General features: G+C 39.5%; 1 pseudogene; it reads left to right on the top strand.

Moving 5' to 3' along the window:
- The first annotated feature begins 2977 nt into the window (after positions 1-2977).
- LOC110786294 (glutathione S-transferase PARB-like) lies at positions 2978-11546 on the top strand (annotated as a pseudogene).
- The last annotated feature ends 1316 nt before the right edge of the window (positions 11547-12862 follow it).

Here is a 12862-nt window from a genome sequence, read left to right as displayed (position 1 = left end):
TCTTTGCCTGGTTCTCTCCTTGAGGTGTAAAAGAATTGCAGTGTGGTCTGACTTATACCTTAATAAGTGTTCCACCCAAGCATTGGGGAAATCCTCCACCCAAGAAAGGGAGGCAAGGTAACGATCCAACCGCTCGCGTACTCTAGTATTAACCGAGGTTCCTCTTTCCCATGTGTACCAGCTACCTTCGAACCCCAAATCCCGCAGGCTACATACATCAACCACCTCACGGAATTGAACTACCTCCCTTCGGACCCTATCCGCCCCTCCTTCCTTCTCGTCATAACTCAGAATTTCATTGAAATCTCCCCCGAAAACAATAGGGCACTCCGCCTCCTCACAAAGATGACGCATTAACGACCATGTTTTATGCCTGTATTCCTCCCTCGGCCACCCGTACAGACCGACAAACCTCCAAGCTCTAACCCCGTTGCTCCTAATGTCTCCACAAATGTGGTTTTGTGAGAACGACACTAGGTTGAAGTCCACCTCCTCCTTCCAATACAGGCATAATCCTCCCGACCTTCCTCTACTCGCAACCCCGAATGCATTCGAGAAGACAAACGCAATCCTGAGGTTTTCCGCCTCGTACTTATTGATCATTGTTTCCGAAAAAAAGAGTATGTCGGGGGCATACAGATTGCTCCACCTACGGAGCTGGGGAACTGAGCGGGGATTGCCCATTACCCGACAGTTCCAACTTAAAATACTCATTGCGAAAGGCGGGGCTGGTCCACGCCAACCTCCGCCAAAACCACGGTCTGAAGGTTAGAAGGGGTGCTTTGCTTGTTGCGCTTCCCAGCACCGTCTTCCAAATCCATCTCCATGTCAACTGCTTCCAAAGATCGCTTCTGTATTAACCCCTCTAAAGACACACCAGCCTGCTTCTCCTTTCCCCCCACCCGCATGCTCCTCTTCCACGTTTTTTGAGACGTCTTTCTGCCCTCTCTCGTCCCCACACCCTCAGAACAGCCCACATTGAAGCCCCCTACAGGGAGGGGGCCCAAAGAGATGGGGTTTGACGGCCTTTCTTGCTCTTCAATTGCTCGTGGTTCGACTACAGATGTCTCATTGGTCTCCACCACCAGTGCTGGCTCAATTACAGTCTGTTGCCTGTGCGCAAGGCTCGACGATGACGAGTTTGTACTTCCTTCCACCGCCAATATCGTTCCTGTCCTTTCTGCACCCCTCTTTACTCCGTTCTCCACTATTTTACTAGCTATTTCTTTATCCCTCCCCTTCTCCATGCCTTTGGTGACGAAAAGAGCTTTCTTGCTGGACACTATGTTTTCTATCTCCTCTACTTCCTTTGTTCTTCCCCTCCGTGGAGTGGCTTTCAACTCCGGTCCCCACCCTAGCTTCTTTTTCTTGTCCTCTTCTGAGATTGCACGACACTCCCCCTCTGAATGCCCCATGATGCCACAGGCAAAACAGAAGAAAGGGAGTCGTTCATATACATACTCCACCTTCACTTCCCTCCCTTTCCTGTCCTTGATTCGCTGAGATTTCTTTAGCGGTAACATGGCGTTTAGCAACACTTTTACACGCCGGTAGCGGCCAATGCCCAATACGTCTTCTTCTAGGTCTAGGATTTCCCCCATTCCACTGACCAGGGATTTTAATTTAGAGATTTCATAAATCTAACCCCGGATACGTATAATTAAATTCAAATTAAAGTGTATGTTTTAGAAGGGATCAAAGACCCCTAATAAGTATAGTGTATCGCTATTCGACGCCTGCATACGTTAAAATCGCCCGCATTTTTAACGTGAAAGTACCTTTTTACCCTTGTAAATATGTATCCCCTCCCTCCATTTTCACCCAACGTTCACCCCCTCCCACCTTCGGCCAACCACCATCTTCTTTCCTTCACACCACCACCATTGCTCCTTTATACCTTCATTTGGAGGTTTGAGCCACCCTTACCGTTACTCCTTCTTCTCTTCACCCCACCATTAGCTCCCGCCGCACATCACCATAAATCCCGCAACCAATAATAGTTTCTGCCCCACCATGAAACTTGTGCTCCACCATTATTGTTGAAGAAGAGCAAGACCGTAGTATTTGCAAGCCGAAGCCAACCATCGTTAAAATCACCATCACCATTGACAGAGCATTCTCATCCGCCATCATCGGAGGTTAGGAAAATCGTTTTATTTTATTTAAATGAGAAGCCGGTATCGCACACAATTTGCACGGGCCACACGCCGGTGGCGCACAGATCTTGCGCAGGGGACAGAAAGGTGGCGCGCAAGATCTGCGGGTACATCCATGTCGCTGGCGCAAATTATGTGCGCCACCACCGCGTGGCCCGCGCAAATTGGGTGCGCTACTGGTTTTGATTTTTTTTCATTCTTAATTACGTTAATTACATAGATTTGTTTATCTTAGCAATGTTATATATTTTACATTAATTCCGTTGATATGTAAATTTGTTTCATTTAAAAATGTTAATTAATTAGTTTATAAATGAGGAAGTTTTCCTTCATTATTCCATTAGTATACTACTGTACAAGCAATACAGCTGGTATTATGCTATGATTGATGCACTAATTATGCTCTAATTATGCACATTCCAAATATACAAGGATCACCAATATTGCTAACATAGCTAACGTAACTGCCTAATATACACAATATATTATTCTAACAGTTAAATTTTTTAGAAATGTTTTAGTTTTGTGGTGGCGCAAAAATGAGCACGTCGGGATATTTTGGGTGGTGGTGGGAGATGATGGAGTTTGGCTGGAAGTGTAGAGCAAAGGTTAGGAGAGATGAAGAGGGAGGGGTGAATTTAATTTAAAGGGCAAATATGTACTTTTACATTAGAAATACGGGCGTTTTTAGCTAATGCGGGCGTCAAATAAAAATCCCCGTATAGTATATGGTGTGGTTGTGTACGATATATATCAAAATAACCCGGGTGTATAATAGACATTTTAAGCTGACATATCATATCATATCATATCATATCATATTTAAGCACTTTGCTCCAAACTCAGTTACGTTCAATCTACTTTAGTTTTCTCTCCCAACTAACCAATAAAACACATTATTAGTCTAGCTAAGGATGGGGATCAAAGTTCATGGAAGCCCATTCTCTAGTGCCACCCTCCGAGTCGTGGCTGCTCTTCATGAAAAGGAGCTCGATTTCGAATTTGTTTCAGTCGACATGAAATCCGGTGCTCACAAACAACATCCTCATCTCTCTCTTAATGTAAGTTCTATATCACCTTATCTTTTTTCTTTTTTTTTTCCGTTTTCTGCATTTGTTTTTCTTTTTCTCCTTAAACTAATTAAAAAATAATTAGAAGTCCATAGGTCTACAGTTGGACCAACTTTAGCTACAAAAACAAGTGAATCTCTCCCTCGGATTGTTAAGTTTCATAAATTTTTGTCTAGTAAGGAAGATCAGATCCAATAAGTAATTTGTAATTGTATAAAAGTTTTTTAAAAAAATAACACTTAAAAGTTTTTGTAATGAAAAAAAAAGCTTTAACTTTTAGGAAATTAAATTGGTTAGAAATGACTAGGGATGGCAGTTGGGCGGGGAGGGTGCGGGGACCCCCTCCCCCGTACCCGCCAAAAAAAATTACACCCGTCACCTATCGGGCCGTCACCCTCAACGGGTATATTTTTCACATCCACACCCGCCTATGCGAGTATATTTCTAAAACCGTACCTGCTCCACCACCCACGTGGATATCCACCAAACATTTTTACCGGTCCATACCGCCTGTCACCTAATACAAACAATTTATCTTTTATTTACATGAGATCTTACTGTACTGCAAATATATGCTCCCATATCAGTATTCATGTTGTTATATTTTCTACTTTTAATACTACAGATCAACTATTATCAGGTTGAAGTCATTGTATTAATTAGCTTCTTCTGCTAGCATCTCTGCAAATTCTCTCAAACTTTATTTACCTTGCAACAAGACCCAGAAAAATGATTTGATATATGGTTACATTCTTGTATTTGAAGGGTTTTCTGGTTTTATATAAATGAGTAATGATTTTATGTTAATCTGGGCTTTAGTACTAAAATGTTGCAAAATAAAAGTAAAGTACTACAGTAGGCGGGCGGGTAGGCGGATGCGGGGCGGGTATAAGCTTAAATCCACCACCTACCCGCTACCCATGGCGGGTATAGATTTTAACACCCACACCCGCCTACTACCTGCCAAAGTTATACCTATCCCCGCCCCAACTGTGGCGGGTGCGGTGCGGTATCCGCAAATTTTTACCCACCTGCCATCCCTAGAAATGACCTTGATAAGGTCGACGTTGTGAGAAATGACCTTTCATAAACAAAGTACTCCATAGCATATTTTAGGACCTTATTAAACTTTCTTTTGTTCACTTTTGTTGGAAAATGGACATTGCCCATAATTTTCCGGTGTTAACCCATCATATCATGTATCAGTCACGTGACCATGAGAAACTTAATTCTTTTGTTTCGCTCAAATTCCAAAAAAAAGTCCATTTGAACATCTCCAACGTTAAGATAATTGTTAAATCGGATATTTCATGAAATACCCCCGAGGTTTAAGTTAATTCACCAGGTACCCTCGTTGTTTCAGTAATCTACCAGGTACCCCTCAGGTTTCATTTTCTCGCATGACTTAACCCTGCCGTTAAGTGGCCGTTAGAAACTTTTTTTCACCACGTACCCTCGTAATTTATTTCACCAGGTACCCCTGAGGTTTTTAGATTTTCACCAGGTGCCCTTGTGCTTTATGGTAACTTCACCAGATACCCCTGCTCACCAACGGCTAGTTTTTTTTTAAAAACTAGCCGTTGGTGAGCCTTCTCTATTTAAAGGGGGAGCCGCTGCAACTCTTCACTACAAATTTCTGTTCTTCCCCTTAACCAACTCATATTTTCCCTAATTCCCAACTCACCTTCAAATGAGCTCATATTCTCACTCCCAATCTTCTTCTACAACGTATGAATCCTCATACGTTGTAGTTCCAAACAAAACATGCAACATATGTGGGAAAAAATTTGCAATAAGAAGTTCAGAAACAATGAAAAATCCTCAAAGACTATATTACAAGTGTGACTTATGTGACAACTTCAAGTGGTGCAAGGGAAGCATTGAGCAACCACTGCCAATCAGAAACAACAGAGGTAGCACAAAGGAAGGAGAAATTGAAGAAAACAGAAGCTTGAATGAAGAAATTCACCAAATGAAGAAGAAACTCAAGCAACAAAAGAAATTAATGCATGGAACTATCAAAATTGGCATTGTAATGTTTTTTATTCTAGTATTTGTAATGAGAAAGTGAATGATGACATTTCATCAATAATATGATATTTCATTTCCGAATTAAGTAGCTTTACAAAAGTGTGCCCCCGACACGCAAAAACTTTAAGTGTAGCTCTACAAAAACTTGCTCCCATTGGCAAAAGATATACATGATAAGTTTAGCAAAAAGTTATGCATAAATCACAAAATCAAGTACGCTTCCTTTTTCCCTTACTTGATGCATTACGTTGTTGCTGTGAACTGGAAGCACCTTGATCTCCCCCTTGCTGTGAACCAGCTGCACCAGAACCAGCTGCACCACCTGCACCAGCAGAACCAGAAGCACCAGCAGCAGCTGCACCAGCAGAACCAGAAGCAGCAGCAGCAGCAGCAGCAGCCTTCTTTTGCTTTGCTGTGGCCCCACCTCTGCATGTCCTTGCATTGTGTCCCACCTCCTTGCACTTACCACACCTCACAGTGCTATTTCTCTTTCCCCTTTTTGGATCATGTTTACCTCTTTTTCTCAGTTTAGGGGGTTTACCAGATGCTCTCTTCATGGGTGGTGGGAGGATAATAGGAAGGTCAAAAGAAGGCCATTGGGTTGGGTCAGGCATAGGGTGTATGTGCTCTGAGTAAGTTAACTTGTATGCTTGCCCTTTGACGTAGTGAGACACAAAATCAGTAGCCTCAAGTCTTTGGTGGTAAATAACCCTAAGGCCATGTCTGCAAGGTATGCCAGATATTTGCCATACTCTACAACCACAAGTCCTTGCATCAAACTTAATAGGGTATTTGACAGCCCCCTCTTTCACTTCATATTCCCCTCCCCCAGCAACTGTTACAGAACAAAACCTAGACTGTTGACTCCTCTCTTCTAATACCCCAGCAGCATATTCAGTCAATTGGTTTGGCCCCATTTCTACAGCCTTGTCAAATCTAGACCCAATCTTCTTCATACACCAACTCCTAGCCTCTATTAGATCCAAGCATCCAAGCACAAACAAAATAAAGCAGCAAAACAGAAAATGTATTAAAAAAAAGGACATGGGTGGTGTAAAACATATGCAGCCAAAGACAGAACATTTACCTTCCATCAGAGTGTACACTGGCATGTCTCTAAAAGGCTTGGTACAAGCGTTGAAAGATTCAACAAAATTGGTGGTGTTGTGATCACAAACCACATGTGGTTCAAACTTGTGCCTTGACCACTGCTCTGGCACTTGGGACAGATAATCCACAGCCTTTGGATCAATTTTGGCAATCTTCTCCATTGCCTTGTTGTACACATATGGGTTGTATGCATTTGCAGCAACCCAGAAGGACTTATGGAAGGCAGTTCCATGCCAGCCAGCTTGTTTACAGTTGGAGTACAAGTGTTGGGCACACACTCTCCTTGTTGCTTGGGGGAACACTTCATAAACAGCACCATCCACACCCTATATCAGACATATAAACACCACATCAGACACATAAACACTACATTAGACACATAAACAATTCATTGGTAATTCATAAACTTTATTTCACCAGATACCCCTGAGGTATCTTATATTTTCACCAGATACCCCTGTGGTATCTTATATTTTCATCAGATACCCCTATGAAAAAGCAATAAATCTTACCCTCATTCTGTCACTTATGAAAGTCCAGTACTCTCTATGCACACCAAAGTTTCTGAACATTTGTCTCAAGCATCTGAAGAAGTATGCCCAAGTGTCTCCAGTTTCTCCATCAACAATCCCATAAGCAATTGGGAATATCTCATTGTTCCCATCTATGGCAATTGCAGTGAGCATTTGTCCCTTGTAGGTTCCACTGAGGTGAGCACCATCAATGCCAATAATTGGCCTACAACCTTCAAAAAACCCCTTGATCATGCAAGCAAAGGAAAAGAAACATGACTTAAAGTGAGGGGTTGCACCAACAATCTCCTTAGTCCATGTCACAAGAGCATAGCTTCCGGGATTTGTCCTCTTGATCATCTCTGCATAAGTTGGCAGCAGACCATAGGACTCACTAAACCCCCCATGAATCAACTCCTTAGCCATATTTCTAACCTTATACAACAACCTCAACTTCACTTCAATCCTAAACATCACCCTGCATCTTTCTTGTAGGCCCTCAACAGGATAGTCAGGATTAGATTTAATATCCTCCATGAGTTTCTTACACAACCACTCAGAACTAACCATGGGGTTAGAATCTAATCTGCCACACATTTTGTGCTCCCCTGTCACACTCTTAATTGCCCAACTAACCCCATCCATAAGCATAGATGCATGAATCCTCCAGTTGCATTGTTCTTGATAACACCTTGCTGTGAACCTCTTGGAATCATGCTTATCCGGAGTCAAAGCAAACCCTTCTTGGATACAGAAATCCCTTAACACCTCTAGGAAATGTTCTTTGCTTGAGAAAATCATCCAAGGTTCCAGTTTAATCTCCCCATAAAGCATCTCCCCCACAAGTTTTCCATTCTTGTACACCTTATCCAAATGTGATTCCCCGTCTAATGAATCCTCAAAGGTCTTTTCACCCACATCCACTTCCAAAAGGTCTTCCTCCTCCACATCAGAATCCACAAACTGTGTCACATCATCATCTTCCCCCTCATCAGATACAGAAAAGTCCTCATCCTCACTCTCCTCATCATCATCTTCTGACATAGGACCATCACCCTCCCTGACTGGAATCTCCTCAGATTGCCCACCCCTCCTAAACCAGCCACTGCTTCTGTTAGAAATCCTCTCCTTTGCTACAAATATGCCAAGCCTCTTAGCACTACTTCTAGGAACCCTAAACCCTGCTTGTCTAGGTGGATGAGTTTTATGCTTCTTAGCAGTTGATTGTGGTTGAGGTTGAGGAGCAGGGTCAGTTTGAGGCTCTGTTTGTGGCTCTGTTTGTGGCTCTGTTTGTGGGGGTGAAAGGGGGGACTGAACAAGAGATCTTTGTGGAGATGAGGGATGGGTAGGTGATGTATGTGGTGGAGAAGAGGGATGGGTAGGTGATGTGTGTGGTGGAGAGGGGTGGGAATGATCAGTTTGTGGTGGAGATGAGGGATGGGTAGGTGGTTGTGATTCAGGTGGTGGTTGTGACATCCCACTTACCATCTCCTCAGGTTGACTATACACCCTATAATACTCAACACTCATGTCATCGCACGATATTATCGGGACCTCAACAGCCACAGTGTACCTCAACAACTCCTCTTGTTCTTGTTTTCTCAATAACTCTTCCTGCTCTCTCCTCAACTCCTCCTGCTCTCTCCTCAACTCCTCCTCCCTAGCCCTCTGAATTTCCTCCTGCCTACATCTAAGAGATTCTTCTTCGGCTCGCTTCTCATCCTCCATTATTTTGACAAGTTTCCTGAACATAACCCTTTGGTTTAATGTTGATTCCTCACAGAATACCTCTATAGTATCTGTTCCCCTAAACTCATCAAACATCAACTGAACATGACCATCTTCATATAACTCGATTGACTTGCCCGATTTAGGATCCTTATAATACAATCTAAAATTCCTAGACAAGAACACACCTTGCTTAACTGAATCCAAAAAAATACTCCTAAGCATCCCCATGAAACCAGTGGCACGAACATCCTCTATCCTAACATCAAAATCTGACCCATTATAGTGACACAACAACCACAATGCTCTCCTCATTCCTAAACAAACAATCAAAAAATTACAGAATATTAACACAAGAATTAAAGCACAAATAAACAACCCATAAATCATACCAGTTAACAACCCATTAATCAACTGAACAACATCAAATTTATCAACCCATAATCAACTGAACAACATCAATTTTATCAATATAAACCCAATCACAAAAAATAAACCCTAACCCTAGAATTTTCGCAGATAAATCAACCAAAACATGCAAGTAAACAAAACGAACTAAAGAGAGTACCTTTTGAAGAAGAGAAACACTCAGATCACCCTTCCTTTGATTGATTACTTCGAAACGACCTTTTTGCTGATGAACTTGAAAAACCCGAAATTCTTGGACTTTCGGCTTCCGAGAGTGTGAATTGAAGTATGAAGACCCCAATTTATCGACTCCACACAATTTCCCCCAAAATCTCCTCCAGAATCGTGAAATTATTTTTAGGGTTTGCGTGGTTTTTCGAGAGAAGAACAGAGGAAGAAGGAAGAAGAGAGGTTGGGGTTTTGAATTTTTGGAGACATGGGCGTCTATGTCAGTTACTTAGAATTGCGCCAGAATAAGGGCAAAAGAGTCAAAGCACAGTAACGCCTACTTAACGCCGTTAGTCAGTTAGTGTCATTAAGGGTATCTAATGCGAGAAAATGAAACCTGAGGGGTACCTGGTAGATTACTGAAACAACGAGGGTACCTGGTGAATTAACTTAAACCTCGGGGGTATTTCATGAAATATCCGTTGTTAAATTAGCTTGTCATGAAAATATTTGAAGTTAATTAATCCCCTTTCTAGCTACTTGGTACCCCAATGGACATGATTAGCTACTAGTTTGATATTTAATGTAGTCGTATTTGTCAATCACAATATTTTTAATTTTATTTTATTCAATATTATTTCTTTGGAAAAAATTTATCAAGCAACTTAGCTTAAGCCCAAGCAAATTTATCATTTCAAATCTAATGGTCAAACTAGTAACTTGAAATTTCTGAAAAATTGCAACCAAGTCCCTAAATAAAATCATTGGTGTTGCTCTAAAACGGTCACCATTCATACCTCTTATGATTTTATTTTGTATGTGTGTGCGCGCCGTGTTATAGATACATTATTAATTACGAGGAAAGTGACAAAGTGATGGAACAAAACACATCAGATCATACAATAATTATCATTACTCACTTTTATTTTATTGTGTGTTTTTTTTTTGCTTTGCAATGACAATTCAAATTATAAATATGAATTCCAATCTTTGATATATTTGTACACAGACATTCAGTATTTACTACTAGACCAAGACCTTACATGTTGTTATTTGATTGTATAATTAATTAAGTGGAAACTAATTTTTCCTACCATCAGCCTTTTGGTCAAGTACCCGCTTTTGAAGATGGAGATTTCAAGCTTTTTGGTAAGTTACCTTCCCTATCTAACGAAATATATATACTTCTTTCTGTTATTTTATTTACAGAGTAATTTACCTCTGTGTTTTAACTTTTGACACTATTTTGTGGTTTAAATTGACCATCTTTGTGATTTATATACTTAAAGAAAAATATCACGTGAGATATTGTTAGGTCTCATTGTATATTTTTAAAATAGAAAAAATTGGTCTGAATAACATCAACTATGATCGAGGTGCATAGAACAACACAAATTAATTGGAGAAGAATTCACGTGGGGATACTTGATAAAATGAGGCAGGAGAGGAGGGTATCTGTAATTTCAAGTCAATCTCTAGCTACAACCATTGGAGATGCTTTAAGTCACGTAATTAATCCTTTTGATGAGATATGTATTTCATAAACGTAACAGAATCAAGAGCAATTACGAAGTACTTAACATATGTCTACAAAAGCAAAGGGACTGCATTAGTATTCCAGGACTTGAAGAGTTGAAGCAAAAGGCAGTCCGATCTGCTTGGATGGAGGTTGAAGCTCTCCAATTTGACCCACCGGCCAGCAAACTCGTTTGGGAGCTTGTTTTAAAGAGCATGTTTGGTAATGGTATGAAAACGGACATGGCTATAGTCGAGGAGAATGAGGCTAAGTTGGCTAAGGTCCTTGATGTGTACGAGGCTCGTTTAGGTGTGTCTAAGTACTTAGGTGGTGAAACCTTCACCTTGGCTGATCTTCATCACTTGCCTCAATTGCATATGATAATGGGAACCCAAGTAAAGAAGGTTTTGGATGAGCGCCCCAACGTGAGTGCTTGGTGCAGGGATATCTTGGCTAGGCCTGCTTGGGAAAAGACTGTTGCCTTGCAGAGTTGCAGAAGCACACTTATATAAAGTCTTAAAGGATTACATATATCAAGGATATGTAATGTAAGCTTATATTTGCCATGGAATTATCTAATTAGTATTTATCTTACCCTCTTTTTATAGTGGAAAAAACAGGAGGAAATGTTGACGCCATAATTCGATCTCTGACTCTGTGTTTAATGCAAAGCATTTTGTGCAGGTTTGGGCCGAGTTGAACTTTATTCGCCCTAAACTTTGTTTTATAAAGTACGACCCAACACAATATGGGCCAAAAGATTATTTCTACTGGCTTATCTTCACAACGGGTTATTCTGTGGCGGACCTTAAACAGTTTTACGATGGGGCTAATAGAAAATTTAAACAATATGGTATCATATTTATACAATAATACACAAACTTTATGGAAGTGTAACTAAAAATACACTATGAATTTTTTTTCACAGTGGGGGCGGGCCACCCAAGGCAAAGGAAGATCCGCCATTGGGGTTATTAGTAGGGTCAGGTCAATTAACTTTTAGCTTTGTTATCAATAAGAGCATCAAAATTCTTAAATACTCCATCCTTTCCATAATGATGCTCTAATTTGTATTTTTCACATTTGCCAACACGCATTTTATATTATTTACATCCCTAATTATACATTAGCAAAAATTATAACATTTTGATATTATTAAAGTACTAGTTGAGACGAATTAAACAAGATCCTACATGATTTTTTTCTTATGCATGGAAATAATTTACAAGTTTCTCTTCAATTATGAACAGTGTCAAAATTTTAAATTGCATCATCATTATTGAAAGCATGAAGTACATTTTTACATGTGTTTTGCTTTTTTAAAAAATAATCAAAAAAAAAACATCAATCAGTCTATACACTAAAAACCAGGACCGAAATGTGTCATCTCCTGGTGTTCTTACTTTTTTTTAAAAAAATTGGTAAAAGAAACTTTCGATAACTCAATATTTTATGGGAAAAAAATGGTTTCCTTGCCTTTTTCTATTTAATGGAAAGAATCTTAAATAATGCAAAATATTTATGAAAAAGTTCCTAAAACTCTTAACGTGATTTATGAATTTTAAAAATCACTACAATAGTAAAAATAAGCGTATGTGGTATTATTTTACGTCCATATCACTATAAGCTATTTAAAATTTATCTAAAATTAATGTCTAGATGATATGTGTAACTTTTTTGCGGGAATATTTCTCGCACATTTTTTACGACTAAACTTAGATAAATACATAGCATTAATAGTCAATTAATTATTACTTTGTAATTTCACATGTAATAACGGAGTAGGAAAAAAATTTGTGGATAAGTCGATGAGATAACTAATAAATTATAAACATATTTTTTATTATTAAAATTCCTACTCTGTACTATTATACTAATAATAATCTAAATAAATTTTTAATCAAATAAATAGTTTCTTTGAATAGATGGAAATAAATATTTTATGTTTTCTTTATATGAGTAATATATTATAAATAAACTAACATGTTCAGGAAAACTTTAGTTATATGAACAATTCCTTCCTCCCCTTATTATTGAAATAATTTTTTATTGAGTGAGCATTCTTAAGATTTAACAAAAATTTATGTGAAAATTTTTTTTCCAAAATTCTTCAATCTTCCATTTGAAAATTTTGTAATAATTGTACTAGACTTGAATTTACAA

The sequence above is a fragment of the Spinacia oleracea genome, chromosome 3 (assembly GCF_020520425.1).
Source record: "Spinacia oleracea cultivar Varoflay chromosome 3, BTI_SOV_V1, whole genome shotgun sequence".
Lineage (NCBI taxonomy): Eukaryota > Viridiplantae > Streptophyta > Magnoliopsida > Caryophyllales > Amaranthaceae > Spinacia > Spinacia oleracea.
The sequence above is the reverse complement of the archived record's forward strand: the minus strand, read 5'-3'. Positions and strand labels throughout refer to the sequence as shown.